Consider the following 14,497-nt stretch of genomic DNA (forward strand, 5'->3'; position numbering starts at 1 on the left):
CCGAGCCATGCTTTCCTAGAGGGTATCAAATCAGTTAAACAATGCATATCAGGCAGAGTAAGACTCCGAGCCTTCTAAAGAGCTTAGGAGCATTGTAAATAGGCTGTAAATAGCTATTAGTGAGATGTAATAGGGTTTCAACTGCTAGAGACTGTTGCTACTTTGTTCCTTCCAAGCTCTTCATCTTTATTCTAGTAATACAAGTTTCTTTTGCCATCATATGTTCAACATCCATGCTCTTTACTGTTCTATGCTTGCACTTGAACAGTTTGTTCATGTTTCCTTTGTGTCTAAGTCTAGATAACTGTTATCTTATCTATGCTTTGATAGCTTAGACTTGCAAGCTTCTTTGTTGCCTGTAGCTAACCATTCATATGTGGTCATATATGCATCTACTAGTGCAGTCAGTATCCTCGTTTACTGCCCGTAGCTAGTCATTCATTTATGTTTATGTATGTAATCTGTTGATACAGTAAGTATTCTCCATCTATCCATTAAATCTATAAATTATTGAGCATTAGTGGTTCAAAGCCTTGTGTTGTTGAGGGTGTTCATGCATGCCTTGAGTGGGAATAGAGCTGAAACGGTTATCTAACTTGATCCAAATAATCATCTATTCTAATAGTTCAGAGAACAATATTGAAGATTATATGTTACCAGGCATCTCCAAGTTGCAACCTATGAGAGTTTCCTGGAGAGATAATAGTAACCTGAGTCGCCTTTAACCGAATGCGGGTGGCCGTCTCGACTGCACGCCTTTAACCACAATCATCGGTTTTTCGACTCTCTCTGGCGCTTGACAACATGAGGCCCTGACACCCTGGGCTCCTCTGTGTCCAAAATATAGTCTTCATCTCCTAATGAAGGGGAAAAAAATAATTTTAGTTTTATCTCTTCCCTTACTGCTTTATGTAACAAATTCTTGAGCCTGTTTTGCACTGTCTTCCTCATTCATGAAGGAAAATAGATCTATCAAAAAAATATTAGCTTATACTTAATAAATGGCTAAGTAGTGCAATCCCCAAAACCAAAACCCATGAACCATAACTCATTCAAAAATCCTAAAGCCTCAATGATATCATTTGAAAAGAATTACGTACAGGAAAAATTTTGCCATCTAGAAACTCCTAAAGAAATACCATATTTCCAGGGATATGAAGAGCTTATTTCAAGGGTCCATCTGCGACATAGTTCAATTCCCAAAAGATATGGCTGAATTGATTTTGGGTGAACAAGTAGGAGACATCACACAGTTGATTTCCCAATGGAACACATGTAACAATGTAACAAAGCATCACCATTAAAGACATTAATGACAAGACCAAAGTCACCAAATTACTAAAGAGAACCCAAGACTCAAGATAGTGCAAATTTAGAGAGAAGAAAAAGAGCCTTAAACTCCCCATAATTATTGGTATTGGACCCAATGTTTTCCTTGATATGAAAATAAGTATACCATAGCCACAAACAATGTTGTGAGAGGCCCCATCAAAGTAACACTAAATAATGGTTTAGTCCACTTGAATAGGTCCCATAGTTTGGAATGGATTTTGTAATCTAAGGTCCTATATAAATTGTACAATACATGCACTTGTGCAGATGTTTGAAAGGAGTAATTTTATCATCAAAGACTATTAAATTGTTAGCTAACCAATGCTCCACATCACTAAGAGAGGAAGGGATTTATAAATCCACAACGAAATATTAGAAAACTAATCATGGAAACATGCTTCAATAGATTCATTAGATTCATTGCACCACATATTAGATAAGGCCATAAGGCTTTCTAGTTCTTTCCATACTTACTATGAGTAGATACAAGAGAGAAAAAAAAGTGAGGTCGTCTCTTCACTACTTTTTCAAAACAAGAATGTACACAAAGCCCTTCTTTATATAGCTTTCTTAGCTGTTCCCAAGTCATAACCTTAGTATTGAGCGACAACCACATCAAAGAATAGATTTAGGGGGAACTCTATGAATGGTATCTCAACAATTATCCATAATAGTAGTTTGTAATCTAATGGAATTCCACCAAACTTGAGCCTCAATCAAACTCAAATTATAATTTTATAAAAAAATCTAATTTGAAATAATTTATTCAAATTGATTCAGTAAAACTAACCATATATATAGTAACAATAAATGTCCATAACCTTTACCATACATTTACTACAAAACACTCAACTTGTATAAATAAATACTCTTTCAAAACTTCTTGTGAAAATGAAAATCATATAACTTAAACACAATGTAACAAAAATGATAAGATTGCTATTAAAAAAAAATATTCTTTTGAAACTTCTTTGTAAAAATGAAATTCATATAACAACCCTTAATACAACCAATGTTTTAATATTACTAGCAAAGAACAAATTCACACTTTTCTAAATTCAAACCTAAAATATAATAGAACCAATTTGTAAAGGAAAGAAAATATATAATTTTTTTGAATGATTAGAATTAGTATCTTAAAATCCTTAGCGAATAATGATTTAATAACTACCAAATCCTTATTACAAAGAAACGTGTTTTTACTTTGGATGACATTGAGTTTAAAGTTAGTGCCTTAGCAAAAAGGAAATTAAGAACCTAGAAAGTTACCAAGTTAAAAATTTATAAGTTGGAGGCTGGGCTCTTATCTCTCATATTTATAGACAGTTCAATATATTAATCAATTATGGTTCGACTAAATTTCAGATTGAAATCTTTATCGTTTTTAATTTTAAAATTGATGGTAAAAATAGCCCTTCAAATGACCAAACCATTATAATTAATCATGTTTTATCTAAGTTCATTGACTTGATTCTAAAAAGAAGATTGACTTATGGTTAGAGAGTTACAAAATAGGTTAAAAGCAGAGCTAATTTTAGAAACTATCATTTACTATGGAACATCTAATCACTCTTAAGATTATTTCTTAAAAATATCCTATGTAACATACCCCACGCATACTTTTATGAGGATATGGGTGTCAAAATTTTATTTTCTTATTCAACTTAAATTTCTTTTTCCAAGTCCAAAGCATTTAGATATAGTCATTTGAATATTTCCACCCTCGGCGCCATGTCAATGTCACTGAGAAATTACATGGAAGATGTTGTGAAACTCCAAGTTCATGTGTCATTATGGGTGGTGCTATGATAGTACCATGGAAGATGTTGTGGAACTCCAAGTTCATGTGTCATTATGGGTGGTGCTGTGACAGTACTAAGGCTACTTAGCTTACCATGTCATCCACTAGTTTAATTAATTTACTTTATTTGTATTTATATGAGTGGAATTTTAAATAAAACTTTAATCCATTAATAATTTTACAAGAATATTATATTCTACCATTATTATAATATTTAACTCTCACTTGTAAATAAAAATTACATGTGAACAAAATCCATATTCTAAACTCGAAAATGCTGAAAGTTTCATCTACCATTAGTGAAACTTAAAATTTGCCACCACTAAACTTAAAACATTTCACCAATTTATGATGGAGTCCAATGTCAAACTTTCTATTAATTGTGTTAAGAGTTTCTCTCCGGTTCAATATTAAGAAATGTTGTAATGTCATATCCTTTTAAACATCTTGACTTAATCAAATTATATAAAAATAAAAATAAAATAAACGTTAAAAAATAAAATTAATAATTATTGATGCTAGAGGCTCATTCTACAGATGCGTGATATGTGTAATTATGTCTGTGCTCAACCTTGAGTTAACACATGTCCTCTAAAATATATATATATATATATATTCCTTAAATAAAAAGAATGTCGGCTATAATAAAAAAACAAGAATGAATATACATGTTTTACTCTCACTCTCAACCATAAATAAAATATTTCGATGTCCATATCCAATATCATAATCTTATAAAATTTTTATAGATGAATAGAATAACTAAAAAAATTCATTTTTACTTTATGTACCAAAAAATAATATAATTCTTATACTTTCTAAAAATATTTCAATACATGACTTAAATAAACTTTTTAAAAATATTTCAGTGCATGGCTCAAATAATATTTTTAAATGTGCATGTTGACTAATTTATTTCTATCTCAACTTCATGCATATGTATCTGGAGAGAAAGTAAATGAAAATTCATTTTCGTGTTAATCATAATAAAATCATTTTAATGTGGACAATATAGTCCATAAATAAAATATTTCAAGGAAAATATTTAAATGTATATATATTATTGTTGTAGTTGCTACAACATCCTCCAAAATTTTGGCTTACACTCAATTTCGGAGCCTTCTTTGGTCTTGTAAATTGTTGTCGCAAACAACTAATCTTATTGCATGAGCTTTTTTGAATTGTTTTGTTCCCTTTTGCACGCAGGGTAAACTGTTGTTTTGGCATATTTGGTTGTCACACAATGTGTACAAGCCTATTATGATGGTTTTAAGGGTCTTTCTTTGTGTATATGAGTTTTTCTAACTATGTAAACATATGTCGCACTCATTCGCAAAGTTTTGAGCATTGTCGAACAAGTGTCACCACGGGCGTCCCAAAGTCTATCTTTATTGTCACACTTGTCATAACTTGTTGTAAAGTTGTCACACTAAGGGAAATAATTTGTTCATATGTTCGGGTGATCTATGTTGTCGAGTTGTCAAAATATTCTAAGTGTGTGATCACAATCAAATTTCATCACCGATCTCATTGATCCCACACACAATCATTTTCAGAAGAAAACAAACTTCTCGACCAAGCAACCTAGCTTCACCAAGCCTCTCCTGAGTTGCGCACTGCACAGTCTCAGTCCTCTAGTTGTGACCTTGTTGCTTGGCAATGTGAAATGCGCATTTCCTACCTCCTAGGACTGCTACACTACGCAGTTTCTGTGCCCAAGCCTTGACCTTGACCTCCAGAATTGCACAATCATGTCCCCATCCCGGCTTAAAATGTGCACTTCACAACCTCAAGCCTCAAGCTCATTCCCTGAGCCCTTAAACAACCCAGTAGCCCAACCTTCCTTGAATCCCATAACTGGGTAGTAGCCCAACTTTCCTTGACTCCCAAAACTTCACAGTTAGCTCTCCCAGTACCCTTTCCCTCAGCCTGTCCCACTAGCTCTAGAAACTACGCAGTCTTGTCCCTCAGACCTACCTGAACAACACAATGCATAGTCTCAGGGCTCAAGTGTTTCCATTGGTTGTTGGAACTGCATACTGTGCAGTCACTGAGTCCCTCTTCCCAACCTAATACTTTTTTCGGACTCAATTGGTGGATCAAAATGCATCATCTTAGACTATGGGGTTTTCGAATTGATGTTGTCTCATCATGAGTCAATTGTAGGAACATGTACCTTATCATGTCATGACAAGATGATGGAGAAGGAGAAGAAGGAGGGAAGCATGCTTAAAGACCCTTGTAGTTTAACTTATAAGTTGCTTGACCATGAGAAAGAGAAGCGACACTAGTTTGTGACCACTATCCAAGACTTGAGATCATTGAATATTCCTCATCACCAAGCCATGCAGAGGTGAAAAGAAATCATCTTCAAGAAGACATCCAACATTTAGCAACAACAGTGGCTTGACATTGCTACATCATCAAGCAGTCCATGTCAGTAGTGTCATGTCATGTCATGTCATGAGTGGTCATATGCCACATCACTATTGTGGATCAAGTATATTGTATTCAAAATGTATTGTAAAGTGGAATTCCAAAGGACACACATGGAATGTAAAGATTCATGTAAATTGAAAAGTCATAGGAAGTCAAACAAGCATGAGGGTAGTCAAAGATTCACCCTTGGTTATATATACTCCTTCATTGTATGAGCAAAGGAATTCTCATGTTGGCTCCTCCAACAAGGAATTAGAGAGATAAGATAGTTCTTTGAGGAGCAAGGAGTGGCTCCAATGCTCCACTACTAGAGCTAGTGATGTACATTATAAACATGTGTCTTGGAACTTTTACTTAATAACAAAAGCCTTCAAAGGCCAACATGTTCTTCATGCATGGATTATGAATATTTGTAGGACTATTATGTGGATATTTGTATTTCATGTTTTCTTTCACATGTCCTAAGATAGTTGAACTATTTAGGTTATTTTAGTACTTATCTTATTGATAATGCGATGTAATGGTTGTTATTTTTGTCCCATCCTTGTGGACTATTCTACGGGATATTAGACAGATATGTCTTCATTTGTTGGTTGTAACGATTGTCACATCCTTTGTGGACAATTCCATTGGATGTTAGATGAATCATTCCATTTCATGTGTGTCTCTTCTTGAGTGGTACTACTACCTCTCACTTAGAGGGTCACTACCCCCCTCCCCACTCCCTACAGTAAAAGAACCTTGACATATTTACAACTGAACACTCACCAAGCACACCTTCTTGCTTTTCTAAGACACCATTGCATCCCTCTCTCTTGCTGACAGTTAGAGCCAAGGAAAATATTTAAGGATTCGTCAACTGGGCCTTTATATCGGATGGGAATCCTACACCAAACGATGTAAGGTATAATTCAGAAGTCACATCGGAGAGACCACATGAATGTTTGTGTGTCCAACACCATCAACATTTTTTGCACTAGAAGGAGAGCAGCCAAATTTTTATGGTTGATAACCCCACCAACCCAAATCTTACTTCCTCTGGTCAAGGTAGTCACATTCCCAACAACTCCCCTGCGCACATTCCTGAAGTTGGTAATTCTTCTCATCCTGAGACTGCACAACCTTACGAACTCACATACAAACAGCTTTGGGCCATCTGCCCCATCACCCGAAAGTGTGCGAGAGCTATTAGACTGATACCTAGAATATAAACTCTTCCTTATTTTTTGAAGAAGAACCAAACCACCCCTACTGGGATAGTGGTTTCAAGTGTTGAAGAGTTTGTTCTTTCCACCCTTGAAGAGTTAGCAAACTCTGAAGAAAACACAAAAAAAATCAGAACATCCTTCGACCTTCAATGGTGGTGATGGTGACAACACAATACTCTTAGGCGATTCTTTCCATTGGTCGGGCGGAGGATAAGAAGAAGACCAATGGAAAGAAGAAGGGGAAGAAAACAAAGAGGATATGGAATACAAAGATATAGATTGGATGTCTTAGGGCCCACTTGCACTACTAGGTGTGTTACACAAGATGCCAAGGCATCTGGAAAAGATCCTAATGAAGTATGACCCTGATAGAGCAGTAAAGGTAGAGGACCATCTAGAAAACTTCTACCTACATTTACAAACACTTGAAGTACACTATGATGATGTTGCATGTACACTGTTTCCGTGTAACTTAGATGGAAGAACAATTGCTTGGTAGCATAGTCTTTCTCTGAATTCCATCTAGAACTGGAGGGGGTTTAAGAAAATTTTCCTTGAGAAATTTGCAGACGAAAAGAGCCCCACCATGTTATTAAAAGAGTTGGGTAGTCTCAATATGGAGCAAAAGGAAAAGGTGAAAGATTTTAATTAGAGGTTTAATCACATTTTGAATAAGTTCTCAGCAAACACCAAACCTCATGACTCCATCACCATCAATTATTACACTTCCACCTTGCCGAACAACATTTTGCAGTTTGTAAAGAGAATTGCGAAACAAACATTGACCGAAAATTATGAATAGGAAATCATGGTTGAAAAGGACTTTCACGCGATTGAAGTCACTTCATATGATGAACCAACTAAAGACTCCAAGGACATGGGTAAAAGGTCTCAGGCCTTTGTGAGTAAGGCCAAAGAGAAATAAACTATTGAACTTGAGAGCTTGATCCGTACTGTCAAGACTATGTCAAATGAGTTAGAAAATCTGAAGCAAAGGTCAAGCGAGACCACTGTGAGCAGAAAGCCTCCTAAGTTCAACCTGTTTAGAAGGACTGCAAATTTTGACATTAGCAACAACCAACCCACTAATCCTGCGCAGAGCTCCAATGTTGTATTGAATATTGAAAACATGGGCACATATAAATATTGTTCATATCATCACGAATATCATTATGAGAAAACATACCCACAGTGGAATAAGGCCATGAGCATTCTTTCTACGCATCTCTTTAATATGGTAATGGATGAGGAGCAGATTGAGATTGCAGAAGAAAATTCAGAAGCTGCTACAACTAAAGAGACTCTGAATCTCGGGCATGTAATAAACATGTTCAATTGCATACTCACAACCCAAAAGAGTACCGCCAATAAGTAGCCTCCGAGTGATGGTTCAGCCCAAAAGCAAACCAACCATTAAAATTTAAGAAGTCAAGGGTCACCTACTACGCTAGAGTTGATGAAGTTGAAAATCAAAGAAAAGTTGTTAAGAAAGACTAGTCCACTCGTTAGCTGAGCACCAAACACTTAGAGAAAGTCTGGTATCCCAGCTACAACGAAAAGTGCTTCTATAAGTAGTAAGAATAAGAACAACATTCTGGAAGTCACAGACCAAGTTACGTCCCTAGACACTTCGAAAATCCTTCCCGCTGTAGATTACAACATAGTTGACGATGTGAAGAAGGTTCGTGCAAACATTTCAATGTTTGAACTAACAAAGATAATGAGCTAGTGGGACATCCTCTTACGTGCACTTGGGCAGTCCACCGCAGGTAATGATGCTTCTTTTGACAAGGGATCTGGTACGTCTTTGGTTTCCCAAAAATATATATTTAATGCTTTAACAATGGATGAAAATAAACTCTGCCCCCCTTTTTTGTTAACTTTTGAAACCTTCAATTTCAATGTACACAATTGCTTGGTTGATTCCAGTGCATCGGTGAACATAATGCCATTATATTTTGCCAATAAAATCAACACAAAATGGGACAAAATAGACGTACAGATTATTCAGATGGACAAAACTCATGTCCAAGAAATTGGTGAACTTAGAGATGTGATTATCTGTTTATCATACAATGAGCGAGTTCACCAATGTATCAACATAGTGATTGTGGACATTCTAGAAGCATATGGAGTGTTGTTAAGCAAAGACTGGTCCAACAAACTACAAGGGTACTTTGCTATAGACTGGTCACATTTATGGCTTCTATATAAGGGCATAAATAATCAAATCCGAGTGAATTCAGAAAGATACATGAAACATATTGTCACTCCCTTGAATGGACAGAATGAACCAGTGGATTTCACAGAACTTATCTTCGACAATTTCTTCCTAGAAACCCAACTGGGGTGTTATCTTGCATAACCATCCGCATTCCCATCAGATACACAATTAGAGCTCCTTCCTAGTCCAACTAGTGAAAATAACATTTGTACAACTAGAAATAGTAATAATAGTACCATTGTAGTTCCTAGTCCTTGTACATATCATATGTGGACTTTGTACTTTGCTGGTTCCAAAATGTAGGAGGGATATATAACTGGTTGCGTTTTAATAGACCCACTACAGAGAAAGCATTTTATCTCTAACCTCTTGGAATTTGAGTGCACAAACAACACTGCAAAATATGAAGCACTCATCTTGGGCTTGCAAAAAGTCATTGACCTCAACTTTGCAATCCCAAAAGTAGTAGGTGACTCAAAAATTGTGGTGCGATAGGTACACCATACCATACATTGTGTGTCACCTCATCTTAGAAGCTATTAACAAGAGGTATGGCATATGATTTCACATTTCCAAGATTTTAATGTCATTTATGTTCCAATTATGCATAATGAAACTACTACTACATAAGCAACTGTCGCTGCTATGTTGTCACCGTTTAGGGACGGTTTTTCTATTGAAATTATTTATAAGCCATTTTTTCCTGATAATATCACTAATTTACACCTTTTTTATGATGACCAACATATATTGTGCTTCATGGTGAACACTGACGTGTTCAAAGATGTAACGATAAATGAGGACGAGCATGAGAAGGAATTGCAGGATGCAACCCGTGCAAGTAAAGGAAATATCATCCCAAAGGGTGTGGTATCGTTGGAAAAGCTTTATGACCTACAAAATCACTTTTGGGGACCTGTTAATGCTAAAACCCAGAGTTCCATGCTATCACACAAGTAGATTAACTTGGGAATAGAAAAAGATCTGAAGTATGTCAATATTGGTACTTGTTGTACACCACAAGAGCGGAAAGCCTTTATTTGCCTATTCAAGCAGTACCAAGGTGTGTTCACGTGGATGTACGATGAGCTTAAAACCTATAACACGTGAATCATCTAGTATGTGATAGCAATAAAAGAAGGGGCCAATCCATTTCAAAATAAATTGAGAAAAGCACATCCAACACTTGAGCCTCTTATTCAGAAAGAGTTAAGGAAACTGTTGGATGCCCAGATCATATATAGAGTTTGACAATTAACTTGGGTGTCAAATTTGGTCCTAATGAGAAAGAAGTCCGGGGAAATCCGCTTGTGTGTCGATTTCTAAAATCTTAATCGTGCCTCAAACAAGGACAACTACCCCGTGCTGTCCACAGAACAAATACTACAAAAGTATCAAAGTCAGAAATGTTTTATTTGTTAGACGGTTACTCAGGATACAACCAGGTTTTGGTTTCAAACCCTGACAGACTTAAGACCACCTTTTGCATGAACTGGGCACGTTCACATTCAGGCCAATGTCATTTGGGTTAATCAACGTTGGTGCAACATTTCAACGTCCTATGGACATCACTTTATGCAGATTTATTGGACGGAGCGTAGTTGTCTATCTTGATGACATAACAATATTTTCCAAATAGAGGTTAGACCACAGATGCCACTTAAAGAAAATTTTGGAGCAATGTTGCAAGTACAAGATATCCTTAAATCCTAAGAAAAGTATCTTCGCAATGTTTGAGGATAATCTCTTGGGCCATATTATTGCCAAAAGTGGAATTAATGTAGACCTAAACTGGTCAAAGAATCATGTAGATTCCCTTCCCAGTGAACAAAAGGGTCATGCAATCCTTCTTGGGGAAAATCTATTTCCTCCGCAAGTTCATCTTCGACTATGCTAAGATTGTTAAGCCGATACGGGAGATGGTGAAGAAGGATGCAATTTATAAATGGGATAAAAGGGAAAAATATGTGTTTTCCCATATTAAGCATGCTATCATGGAATAACCCACATTGTACAACCCAAACTTCATTAAATATTTTTTTCTCTACACCTTTGCTTCTGACACTTCTCGCACTGTTGTACTCACCGAAAAGGATGATTTGAACAATGGGCGACCCATCTCTTTCATGAGTCTGAGTCTGCAAGGACTCGAACTTAAATACCCTGTCATGGATAAACAAGATTATGCAATATATAAGGCAGTAAACCACTTTTGGCCCTATCTATTGAAAAATCATTTCATTATCTTTGTTTTGCACCCAATAGTCAGATCACTGCTTGTTCAACAAGAGCTGGGTGAAAGGAGAGTGAATTGGATGATTGGTTTGCAAGAATATGATCTAGAGATCAAGCCAGCTCACATGATCAAGGGACATGGTCTTTGTTGACTAGTGGTAGAAGTAGTGAACAAAAATGAAGAAGAAGAAGATCTTTCAGGATGGGAGAAATAAATTGAGATGTACAACGTTGAGCGAGCCTCCCCCACTACTAGCACAAACTCTTGGTACGCTGATGTGCACCAATACCTTGAGCACGACACCATGTCCTCCCACTTTTCTGCATGACAAAAGAGGGAACTCAGACTTAAAGCATTATCCTACCAGTTGGTGCATGGGGTGCTTTTCAGAAAGCACCACAACGAAGTACTGCTCAGGTGTTTGGAAGCACATGATTCAGAAAAGGTATTGTATGATCTCCACGACGGACCAGTCGGGGGACACTTCATGGGAAATAAAACGACACATAAGGTCATGTGGACTAACTTTTAATGGCTTACACTGTTCAGAGATGCTCATGCTTACGCCCAAAAGTGTCTGATCTGTCAGAGGTGTGCCAACAGAAACGCGAATTCAGCTGCCCCATTGCAGCCCATCGCAATGTAAGAACCTTTTCAACAGTGGGCTTGGATATTATTGGAGAAATATTTTTGTATTAATTAAAGCAATGTTGATACATTCTTATTGCCACAAATTACTTCATGCGGTGGACATAAGCAGTTCCACTCAAACAGGTGAATGGTCATGAAGTCACTAGCTTTCTGTAACAAAATATCATTTCCAGGTTTGACATTCCTACTTCACTTGTTTTTGATAATGCAAGATATTTATCATCGCTAATACTTTATGATTTTTCATTGGAAAATGGTATTATATTGAAAAATTTAGCTAATTATTATCCACAGGGGAATGGTCTTGTTAAATCCATGAATAAGAACCTAATCTTCATTATCAAAAAGACCATATTCTATGAGCAGCGAAACTGGCATTCTGATTTGCTGAATGCCTTTTGTGCTGACTGAGTCATGTCGAAGCTTTCCCTAAACACCTTCCCTTACTTCCTAGTTATGAAAAAGAAGCCATCCTCCCGCCAAACATCTACTTGCCTTCCCACTAACTCTCACAAGAATCCCAAGGCAAGTTGTGTTCGTTAGTGCAGCATAGGATGGACACCCTTTGCAAGCTACAAGAAGAATGGTTGAAAGCAAAAGAAAAAATTTCACTTCACCAAAATCGTATCAAGAGGTGGTTCGACAAGAATTCTACAGGGAAGAACAAATTAAGTGTGGGTGACTTAGTCTTGAAGTGGGATAAAGCCCATGAGGAGAAAGGAAAATGCACTAAGTTTAATCCCTATGGATTGGATCATTCATGGTACACAAAAGGCTTCACCAACATACTTATCTTCTTCAATCACTTGACAGGAAGATTTTCTCTCTCCTTGTCAATGGCTAAGAATTAAAACATTATTTCCAATGAAGATATGGACTTGTTCCTATTATACTCCTATACCAATAGGTGTCATATTTCATGATTAACTGGTTGAGCTCTGTAATATTTTCATCCCTTTCCTTGTTGAAAAGGTTTTCCATATTATAAAAAAAACAAAAAATTAAAAAATGTAAAGAGGGTATGCCCTAAAAGAAAAATCAAAGGTAAAAAGAATAAAATGGTCAAAAGAAAAAAAGTGAAAGAAATGAACCCCAAACAAAGAAAGACCAGGAAAGTGTGCAAGTCCAAAATGCCACTAATTTTTATTTTCTGTAAATAAAGCATTGTGTGCAGCTTGTTGAACTTTATGCCACAATTGATGAATGGCCAAACAGCTCAAATCTTGGCTAGTTCAAATTTGAATTTCCTGTTTTAGAGATAGAGAATAAAATCTGACCAAACTATTTAATCTTGGCAGATAAGTAGATAGGTAGAGAAGCAAAGGAGCTCAACAGTTTAATCTGAGCCCTTGGAAGTAATAAGTGCAGATTTAGGTAGGCTTACCAGGAAAATAAAAGAAAAGTTGATGAGGGTTTGCTAGTCTAAGTGAACCCAAAGAAAGAGAAGAAAAAATGCTAGGCAAAGTAGGCAGGGTAGGTAGATTGGTGTTGCAGAAGGATACTTGTGATAGATCATGTCTCTCAATGTGTCAACTTTCACTTTTATCACAAGTGCCATGACAGATATTTTTTGATGCAGCTCAAGCAAGGCAGATTACATAACTAACTCCCCTTCATACTTTTCCCTAAACACTTACAAATTTCCCCCCTCAAATATTAAGAATCTGCTCTTAATATCACTAAAACCACTATTTCCATTTCGTAATGATTGCCTAAGTGAATTCCCATTTTTACTTAGGAAAATGGCCATATTTTTCTATAATCCCCTTTTTTCCTTTAGCCTAAGTTTTTAACATTAGCTTAGCGCTTTTATTTCAAAATTCATATTAATTTCTAACTCTTATTATATAAATCCCATGCAAACATTTCCCTTCCCCGTATTATGTAAATATAATAAAAAGCCCCAAATAATAATATTTCCCGCTCCGGTCGAATACAAACATAGTTACATTTCAACGGGGATTGATGAATTTGTTTGAAATTTATTAATAACCTAAACCTCCTCGCCACGCGCAATCATGGGATTTATTAACCATCCGGGTTAATTTATAACCAAGCCTGCGACCCATTTACACTGTGCTCGATATGATTTATTAACGTTAATTGTATTGGGCCCGCAGAGTTAACCTTCCGCCATCTTCACAGTGTGTCCGCCATTCGATCAACCCCTGACCATCTGACGGTCCGCATCCATTTCACACCCCCTTAACTGCCGAGCGTTAACGCGCGATCGGCCGGTGGTTTTTCCACCGTACCAAGGACACGCATCGTGCTCCCGCTGTGATCGCTTGCCCTCCGCCCGAAACTGCCCAGCCCCAAAAGTGGTGTGGGAAAACCACTTACCACCCCCCTGTTGACGTCATCCGTTGACGTCATTTGTCTTCTTGCTAATGTCACCTACCACATCACCACCACGTCATTTATCCTGTACCCTCGCTGATGTCATCCGTCCTTCAAATCGAAAATTCCTTCCAAAACTTCATTTTGACCAATAAAAGGGTAAAATCCCTGTTTTTACTATAGTTTGCTGCATTACGCCCATGCTCTCCTGCAAAATATAATCGATTGAGTTCACCATTCCAGTTTTAATGGCTATCCGACCAGAA

The sequence above is a fragment of the Pinus tabuliformis genome, chromosome 4_2, assembly GCF_031772625.1.
Source record: "Pinus tabuliformis cultivar Carrire ecotype Pingquan chromosome 4_2, CPIR1, whole genome shotgun sequence".
In the NCBI taxonomy this organism is placed as follows: domain Eukaryota; kingdom Viridiplantae; phylum Streptophyta; class Pinopsida; order Pinales; family Pinaceae; genus Pinus; species Pinus tabuliformis.